This window comes from Melopsittacus undulatus, chromosome 1 (assembly GCF_012275295.1).
Source record: "Melopsittacus undulatus isolate bMelUnd1 chromosome 1, bMelUnd1.mat.Z, whole genome shotgun sequence".
In the NCBI taxonomy this organism is placed as follows: Eukaryota; Metazoa; Chordata; class Aves; order Psittaciformes; family Psittaculidae; genus Melopsittacus; species Melopsittacus undulatus.
In genome coordinates, this window is record NC_047527.1 from 110,942,532 (window position 1) to 110,952,254 (window position 9,723).

At 37.2% G+C, this 9,723-nt stretch overlaps 1 long non-coding RNA gene across 2 annotated transcripts; it reads right to left on the bottom strand.

Annotated features, from left to right (window-relative positions):
* Positions 1 to 1,868: 1,868 nt before the first annotated feature.
* Positions 1,869 to 8,220, bottom strand: LOC115947139 (uncharacterized). Of its 2 annotated transcripts, XR_004081096.2 has the most exons (3): positions 6,161 to 8,217; positions 4,461 to 4,710; positions 1,869 to 1,968 (listed from the first exon to the last, which is right to left on the bottom strand). It is a non-coding gene; the product is annotated as an uncharacterized lncRNA (long non-coding RNA). The 2 variants fall into 2 exon arrangements; XR_004081095.2 differs by having other exon boundaries at positions 4,461 to 8,220.
* Between the last annotated feature and the right edge of the window lie 1,503 nt (positions 8,221 to 9,723).

The window sequence follows — 9,723 nt, forward strand, 5'->3', positions numbered from 1 at the left end:
AACTGGAGGATGGAGAAGAAATAAATTGGCAAAGTGAAGAACTTAGTTATCACTTTCAGACATCAACAACAGTTGACTGTGTAGATAAGTGGCCCAGCCTTTCTTTTCTTAGGTTTCAGATGAAATAAACACAATCATTAACACTGAAACAAGATTTCTAACACCCCAGTGAGATGCACAGATCAGTTCACACCTCTTGGAGCATTTCTAGCATACCTTGTGGACTTGAACAGGAGATCTCTGAATCATGCTCCTGATTTTTTCCTGCAAATATAACCACAAGTTGTTTCTTTTCTAATAAATAAGCCATGCTGTGAGAGAAGTGCACTGCAACCACCAACCCTAGAATCCAGGCTATGGCTATGAACAGCAGCTTTCTGTCATCACAAAGTATAACTGAGGTTGGTGAGACTCTACAACACAGTATATGGCTATCTAGAGAGTACATCCTTGTGAGATACAGGCATTGCATGGTTACATTAGATTTCTTGCAAAATGTTGCATTCGGCATTGGAGGAGTAATTTTATTCTGCAAGAGTGCAATAAAACCTAAGTAAATAACCTCAGCGATAAAGAGCATTTACCTGGAAGTCACCAATGAACCATCTGCATTCTGGTCCAATCATAACAAACCAAAAGACTAGAAGAAAATATGACTTCCAGTGAGGTAACCACAAGATGCTAAGAGCTCAGCAGGATGTGTTCATGACATTGAAGTCAATGGGAGTCAAGGCCCACAATTCTCCAAATACAAATTGCTGAGTAGGAAACCAAGCCAGTAGTTAAAGGTTTCAGAATCAAGCACTGAAATTAATGAGTTAAAGATTAATTCACTCACAAACTGTGTGTACATGGTCACCTCATGGGGCCATCACCAGGAAGATGAGATCTTCTTAGAACTGACTCTATCAGAGGCTAATTAACAGATATACTGACTGTAAATAAAAGCAGGAGGTGGCAAACAGAAAAGAATAGGAAGTTTGATGGGACTCCCAACTGATGCTGTGTGTCAATAAACATCAGCTGAAACTTGGATAATGCTTTTATACTCTCTTAAGGAAATTGTTATTATCATGCTATTCTGTAACACAATGTAAACTAATCTCCATGTATCATACCAGGGAAGATCTTTTTGATCAACTCTACATTTTCTAATTAGCAAACCAAGCATTTTGAAGTTATTTGGTTTTACATATTGAATGAAGCAGCTTATTTTAAATGACAAATTATGATATTCAGATTTACTACCCATAAAACAACTATTTCTTATGTCCTAATCTAAATTAGTGACCCTTGTAAAAATACTGTTTCAAAACACCAGTGAGATGGCACAAATGGCTATATAAAACAGAGAAGAGACTAATACAATGACAATTAGGCTTTTCAAGCACATTAACACTTTTTTAGTTTACCCTCATTACTTCCTAAACCTGTAGAATATAATCACTTAACTCTTTGGCTTTTGGCATGAGATTTATTGTACATAATTTTCCATAGCATTTTTCTTCAGTTACTCTTTCACAGGTTTTCTGTCAATAAAGGAATACCTGTAAGAAAAACTATTTTGACAGTACTGAACATTGAAAAGATGGTAATACTCATCCATTCACTGCCCCACACTCCCAAAAGTTAACTCCCAATGCAAGTTGGGTTTTGTTTATTCCTTCCTTGTCCTCTCTCCCATTTAAAGACCTGATTTGACAAAACTTTTCTCAAGCAAGCAGGCATTTTACAGTAACCAGGATCACTGACATAAGGATAGACTATTTTGCATGAAAGATTTTACAGATGTAATCTTCTCTTTTCCTTAAAGTTTAAGTAGTTACTACCTACTACTTAAATACAAAAAACTTATAGTATCAGTCCAGTTACTTGTGAACACATATTTATTTCACACCCAATTACTTCTCACAGTTCTTCCAGTTTCTGGAGTGGACAGATCTGGAAACTCAACTCGCTTCTCACTTCCTGCGAAAAGAGCATTAAGATCTGATTAAGGCATACTGATGATGTGAGAGAAATTGTACTACTCGTGCTATTCTTGATACACTTTAGAAACACAATTACAATCTCACTTCACAAAATTTCTAAGTTCTTTTTAAAAAAAATTTACATCATTTCACTGCATCTTTAGGAAAATGTGGACATTTTTTTTGCTATTTTTTCCAACTCATGAATTCTAATGTACTAAAATTTCTTCCTTCTATAAGGATTACTTGAGGCTAAGCTAACTGCCTGTGTAGCATCATCCTTCAAAAAAGTATTTGTATTCCACACATGAACAGCTGGAAAGTGGTACCATAGGAGCTCACTCCTACACTTTCCTTTCTCTCTTCTCTTTCCCAACACAATTTTGGTATAGAATGATGAATCTTTTTCTCAACGACACTCAAACTATTTCTTCCTTTCAAACATTGTCTGGCTATTATCTTTGCTTGTGAACATTTATTTTAAAGAATTCTAAAATAATAACAGGGAAGAGGGAAATTACTGTTCATCAATGTACTACAATCCAATTCTGCTGACAGAAATGTGAAGTAAAAATGTATACCCTGTCAGGAAAAGAAATAAAAGAGACCCCGTCTATTTTGGTCAATATAACTACCATGTAAACTTAAGTACACAGGAGTATAACTAGATATATCTATTCTGAGGTAATCATAACACTTCTGAAGAATTTATTAAAAATATAGAAAAAAATCAGCTGCTGTCTTAAAAACTAAGCACATGATCATTTATGGATTTAATCATTAATGCCTGTGAAGGCTAAAAAAGCATAGTACTGCTTAGCGGTCATGAAGCAATATTAAACTGCCATGAAGACAAAGTTAAAAATGTCTGGAAAGGTATTTCTGTAAAAGAACTGGGATGCAAACAAGTAATAAAGAATAACAGTCAACTTTTGCTTAAGAAACACCACATGCTGCCAGTTGCTGATAGAATCTGGCTACAAGCTGCATTCTAACACTGAACTAATGACAGAACATAACACATACTAAAACTAATGTAGGTCATATTAACAATTTTCCTCCCTGAATTTTACTCTTCACTTTGTTTTCTCTTCTTGTCTTAATACAAAGCCCAGTGAATACTGCAGGAGTCTTACACTAATGTTCTACCCTCATAATTTGGAAGAACACCCAAAAAGGCTCACAGTTATAGTTAAGACACATTTGTAGCAAATTCTTACTGCTACATGAAGAAATTAAAGAGAAATGGGAGCTGTAAAAAACAAAAAAACCCAACCGAACACCCCAACAAACAACAAAAAACAACCAAACAAAACCCAAACAACAAAAAAACCCCACAACAACAAAACCCAACAAAACAAAATCAACAGGAAGCCTGAGACTCCAAAATCACAACTTATTCAGATGCAATTCTCTACACCCATGCTTGTATCTTTTATGACTAGCTTACACTTTTCTTGGAGGAAGGAATTTTATTTATCAGAAATTAATTGCTGAATTCTAGATTACCAAAGCCCATACCTACTCATCTATCAGTCTACTTCTCCTTACCCAAGGATGTCTATGCTAGTTCAGATCAAAAGTCTGCTTAGCTCAGTATCCTGTTTCCAAAAACAGTCACAAGTCAGAGTCAAAAGAAGAGAGCATGAGCAAAGAAATCAAACATAGTATTTTCCCAGAATAACTTCCCAGCCTCCCACTATATTCAACTCAGGGATTCCTCAGACTGATGTGATTTATTTGTTTAGACTGCCCAACGGGTCTTCCCTTTCAAGCACTTAGCCCATTCAAGCACTTAGCCCATTACCCCTTAAACTCATGTATACTGTTTGCATCCACAACATCCCCAAAAAGCAAGGCTACCTTGGAAAAAGAATGGAGAACTGTATCACAGCGATGCTATGTTTTGTGCATATTCAGTGTTCCGTGGATAGAGCTACTAACATTTGCTTATTAAAACTCAGCCAAAATAAAAAAAAGCAAGATTGATGCACCCCTTGAAAGAGTTTGCACATATCCCAGCAAGTTGTGTCCAGTGGGAACTAGCATTCTGAGAACAGTAAAATGCTGCAAAAGCAAGAATTATAACAAGGTTGAATATAGCTGGAAAAGCAGGCAGATGTCATGAGTGAAAAAACAGACATCCTAACAAAAGCAGCAAGAAACCTCTGTGAGCCTCCCTCAGTCCAAAAACTGAATTTTGATCCAAGAAGGTTAAATATAGGGCTGCTTGAAAATTTTCCACTGCATCTATTTTCGATGGGAAATGAGGCTTTCAGCTAAACACTTTTTGGTTGCAATTTTTTTTTCTTGGCATGCCTAAGTATGTGCTTCTGCAAATATAATTTCCTTACCAAAAAGCCAAACTTACAAACCAAATATTTTGACTGAAAACAAAAAAATGTTATTAAGAAATGCCAGTGTAGCATCTCACTAAATCTGTGGGTTACCTGCTTTATGTGGCAGATTTCCTCTATTAACTAGACTTACTATTTAAGTGACAACGCTGATAACAGATAACTTTGAGGTATTCCCTACTTCCAGCACTCCCTTCAAAGAGGAAAGATCACGGCACAGCGTCAAAGGTGGTAGGCAGCTTCAGCCTTGCAGAATAGGACCAGCAGGCATCCAAATTATAATGTCAGAGGAATACTACAGTAACACTTTTCAAAACAGCAAGTTGCAGTTTTCAGACAAAGCCATCCAGTCTCTGGAATTCTGCTAAAGCATGTAGCTTTTCCTGGAAATTTAAGACAAAAATTAAAAAAGCTTAGTTTTTTTTTATCAAAAATTCATGCAGGAAATGTCATGGGTCAAGCAAGGTCTTATTTGTTAACCTGCAGATTTAAACCTAGCACCTACATCCATCCAAACACAAATAAAAAACTTTACACAGCAGTAAAATGTTTCAAGTTTTCCATAGCAGTCCTGTTAGGAGGACTGTTCAAAAGCCAAGGAGCTAAAACAAATACAAAACAAGGACTTGTTAAATAGGATAACTTAATGTATGAGTCCTAAGTTACAAAACACCAACCAGCCTAACATACAAAAGCAAAGGATGAAGATAAGATTAGACCCATAGAATGGTTTGGGTTGGAAAAGACCTTAAAGAAGTGCCTAGTTCTAATCCCCTTGCCAGGACCAGGGACACCTTCCAGTAGACCAGGTTGCTCAAAGACCCATCTGACCTAGCACTGAACACTTCCAGGAATGGGGCAGCCACAGCTTCTCTGGATTCAAACAATGTCTACACTTAGTAGGTGAGAAATACATAATAAAAAAAAAAAGTATAGAAAAATCAACAAAGTGGCAAGAAAATGTGACATTCTACTTATTATTCCATTTCAGGACACTCTAATTCAGTGAATTAATTAGAATAAATTTCATAAGGCTAATGAAATAAAAAATGACAGTAACATCTATCCCATTTTGGCTGTTATCACCCCTTTTCTTAGAACCTCACAATCCACAGGAAGAACTGAAAGCCTCTCATCCAGAAACAGCCCTGAACAGATCAAGACAGAGAAGTAACCAACTAATACTATTAACTATTATACTTAGAATGTTAGAACTAAATTTCTAATATCTATCTCTTCCCTTGTGGCTGTTTCCTGACAATTGGTTGCCCCACACACACACCCCAAAGGCAAAATAAATTTATGAATAAAAGAAATAAGAGACAAGAAATCAATTGAGAGTCCATCTTTTGTAACACTGTTGTAAGACCACAAAAGACAACTACAAAAAATCTCATACCAGTGGGATACTATTTTCCTTCCCCCCACCACACACACAGAGGACTATTACTGCATCATTAGCACCAACTAAGAACCAAGAAAATTCAAAGGAACTGGCAAAGGAATATCCTTATTAAAAACTCAGTGGGTAAAATGAAAGGAAGGACATTTTGCTGTGAGTAAAATTCCTCTCAACACTTTGCTTTTCAATTGCACCATTCTTTTACTAAAATAAAACCAGAGAATGGTTTTTAAGAGTGAGTTTCTGTGGAGACCAGGCACCTAAGAGTTCCCTGTAACCAGTCCCAAGCACTGCCTAATGCGGATTCAATGCACAGAGTTAACACTTTTGACTGTCTAATGTTATAAAGTAAAAAGTGCTAACACGATTTGTCATTCTTGAGGCCAATTTACTCATCAAAATTAGCACAAGCCCAAGCCTGCTGTCCTTACTCATATTTGGAATCACCAGCCACTTATGTGTTGTCCCAGCAAAATTAGCACAGTGAAGGATTAGTCAGGATATCAGCCTAGAGATAAAAAAATTGTTTAGAGTAAGTGAAATACAAAGAATAAATATTCAAAATGAGTGATGAAAGATATGTTTGTTATTTCCATTTTAACTCCAGGGCAATGAGTAATTTTAGTAAGAATTTCTGAGTGTGATTCTTATCATTCAGTATTTTTAAAATTACTACTGTGCATCCTCCATCCAAAGTTGGAAACTGTGAAACTTTAAAAAAATGTCCACTTCAAACATGTATGCAAAACATTATTCCCTAAATTATATTGTTCAAGGATTTAATGATACATGTTCCTCTTCAAATCAGTTATACAAAGTTCCTCTTTCTCGTATCTGAGTTTTATCTTTATCCATGCCTTTCAACACAAAGTGTCATTTTTTCTTCATTTCACTTCTTACTCATAAGTGCATCACCTCATTAATTTCTCAGTTAATTTACAGTGTGTGAGAGGGCATACATACAAGCTAATGTCTGCATATACTTTACACCAAAGTTAGTAAGTCAAAGTGGAAAAGATCTACGCTGCCTAATCTTGCCTCTGCATCAACTCAGATAGCCCAGACAAGCCTACTGTGGATGGGGCATCCACAGCCTTTCCTATCTGCTTCTTTCATGTCCACTTCCTGTATCAGCTAGTAGAGAGCTATGCACAGGCTGGGCTATATCTCTTGCCAGGAATAATGATGGTGCATGTGCCATTTGAGAACATAGGATCATTGCAGGCATTTTGATGAAGCATGGACAGAGAACCACAAATATGAGTGCAGAAATCACTGGTGTGCTTGAAGCCTAGACAAGCTTTGACTTCTAGGACAGAGTAGTGCACTAAACCTCGCCTTGCCAGCCTCGATCCACATAAACTTCCAGAAATTCGAAAGTGCATTTACTAGCAGCTATGAGAACATAAATTAATGGTTACCTGGGCAGAGGAAGACAACACAACTCACTATGTCCAAACATACTTAAGATGGTTAGCAACGGCGGATAGTTGCATTATTCTCCAAATACCAAGACAATGAATCAACAGACAGTTTAATCCAGGACAATTCATCTTCATGCTTTGTCATGTGTGAAACATCCCACCATATTACAATCTGTAGCACAGGTAAATTATTAATAAATCTTGATAAATAATGGGAGGGAGGAATATTAAGGAAGATTAATAACATTGCCCTCAAAAATACTTACTGTGTTTCACAATCCTTACAATACATATCTACTTGCATTCCTTCTCCCTGCACTGCTTCACTAATGAAAAATGAAGCAATATACAGTACACTGAGTGAGCCAATACTTTGCAGGCCCATCATCAACTGCATTGTATGGAATATAGGTAAGCCCTTTGCAACACAGTGATCCTATGTTGTCCTCACGTTAAACTGCTGTTCTCACTGACTTGTTAATGCTCATTCTGATGCTCATGCTGCTTCTCTAGCAAAGCCTACACATCCAAAGCAGGCTCAGGAAGAAGTCTCATCTTGGTCTGCTCTTACATTCAGCAGAAAATGTCCCAGTCATGTTCAGGGCCACAACTTGCAGCTTCACTGTTTGGGCAATCCTCAGAACATAGCACTAATAAGTCACTTTCTTGTTCTCCTTTACAGCACACCAAGAGCAAAGGACTCTTTCAGCAGTTACTCCTTCTTCTCTGCCACTTGCTCATTGCATTCGAGAATTAACTACTGCAGCAGACTTGTATTCAGCCTGTTTCTTTTTGCCTAAAGGCTCTCTCACATCTCAGGGACCAACAGTATCATCATGGTACTGTGCCCATCCACAGTCAGAGCTGACATCCCTGAAAAGATGCAAGCAGAATGTTGTTCTGGTCTACAAGAAGTTCTTATGAATCACAACAAAATATAGACTGCCTCAGATGTGTCACTGCCTTTTTGTGTGTGTGTGAAAGGAAAAACCTCTATCAAAACATAAGAAATATGTGCACACTGTACTCTCCCATGCCTATGTCTCTGCAGGTTCACAGTGCTAGATTTCTACTCACAGTTTCTGCTTTGCAGACTTGCAGAAGTACAAATCAACACGTTCATTCGCATACTTGGGGTGCCCATCATGTTGCTCAGTTCTAAACTATATGCGGCATGCAAGAAAAAAAACGATGGATTGGAAAAAAGTTTATCTTATTTTTAATTGGTACTTTTTTGGTGAAAGTTGAAAATTGCAAGATGCCACAACTCCACCTTTCGCTACTAACTTGCCTGTAAAAATACTCTTTTCTTCCTGCTCCCATCTATCCTTGTCATCAAAAAGTTCCACAGTTACTAGTTTCATGGTGGTGCTCAATACACTAGCCATGCAAAATTCCCTGTGTTTTGTAGCTAACCAGTATTTGTATAGTCAGTCTCTGGATAAAGCTCTGTGGTCTGCAACAGGGAAGAGATCAGCCTAAACAGCCCCTTCTGTGTTTAACCCATGAAATTACTACCCTCCATCAATCCTTCATTCTACCAAGATTATTTGAACAATTTCCATGGACTAAGTTCTTCCTTTCACACATTTTAATAAAAGCACCCTCCATTGACACATCCAATGCATTCAATGCCCCACTAAAATTTACTGGAGAATCTGAGGAAGTAAAGAGATGTTTTTCAATCTTACAAGCTAAACATCTGTATTTTTAAAGACATTAAAATACCATTTTAAATCCTAGATTTTCCCATAGTATCTTTATTCCCATGTAAAAAAAAAAAAAAAAAGTCAAGAGCCAATTTAGTAATCCTGAAGTAAAATGCCCCACTGCTATTACCTGGTTTGGTGTGATCCACATAATCCTGAATACAAATCTTTGATGCACACAAAAAATAAGCATGTTAGAGGGGCCAGTGGCAAACCTACTGTTTGAATAAAAGAGGCCTGAATATCTGCACCAATAAAGACATGTAGAAGTGTTACCTACTTGTTGTCAAATCTATAGGTTTGCAAAAGGTTGTAGTATCTGGAACATTCTTGCTGGCTGTTTCTGCATGGTTTGATAACTGGACATCTGTTCTGAGCTGCTTGCAAAAAGTGCTGTAAAGTAATATGTATTGCTATAGCAAAGCTCAGCCTTTCAGAAAAAAAGCAGCTGCTGCATTTTCTGGAATAAACACACAAACTATTTAAAGGCTTGACCCTTGATTCCTTCATCTCAGAATTTCTACTGACTTCAGGGAAGTCTCAGTATATGAGGAACACACAATGGGTCGTGATTCCACAGCCTTGAGCTATCCAGGCTGCTTTTCAGTCACATAAAGTAAAGCAGCCTCCCCACAGCTGTGCTGTTTTATATACCTGAAAGACAAATTCAAAAATTATCATGGTCTTATTAGGGGAATTTGGATATGCACTCATTACTAAATTGCCATAAAGCTCCATATTACCAATTTGTCATTACTGAGCAGCTTCAAGACACACAGTATCTTTGTGCTGCATCTCTTTTCACGCTGCAAGAAAACAAGAGCATATGAACGACAGGAAAAATGAAGCCAAGTGTACTGT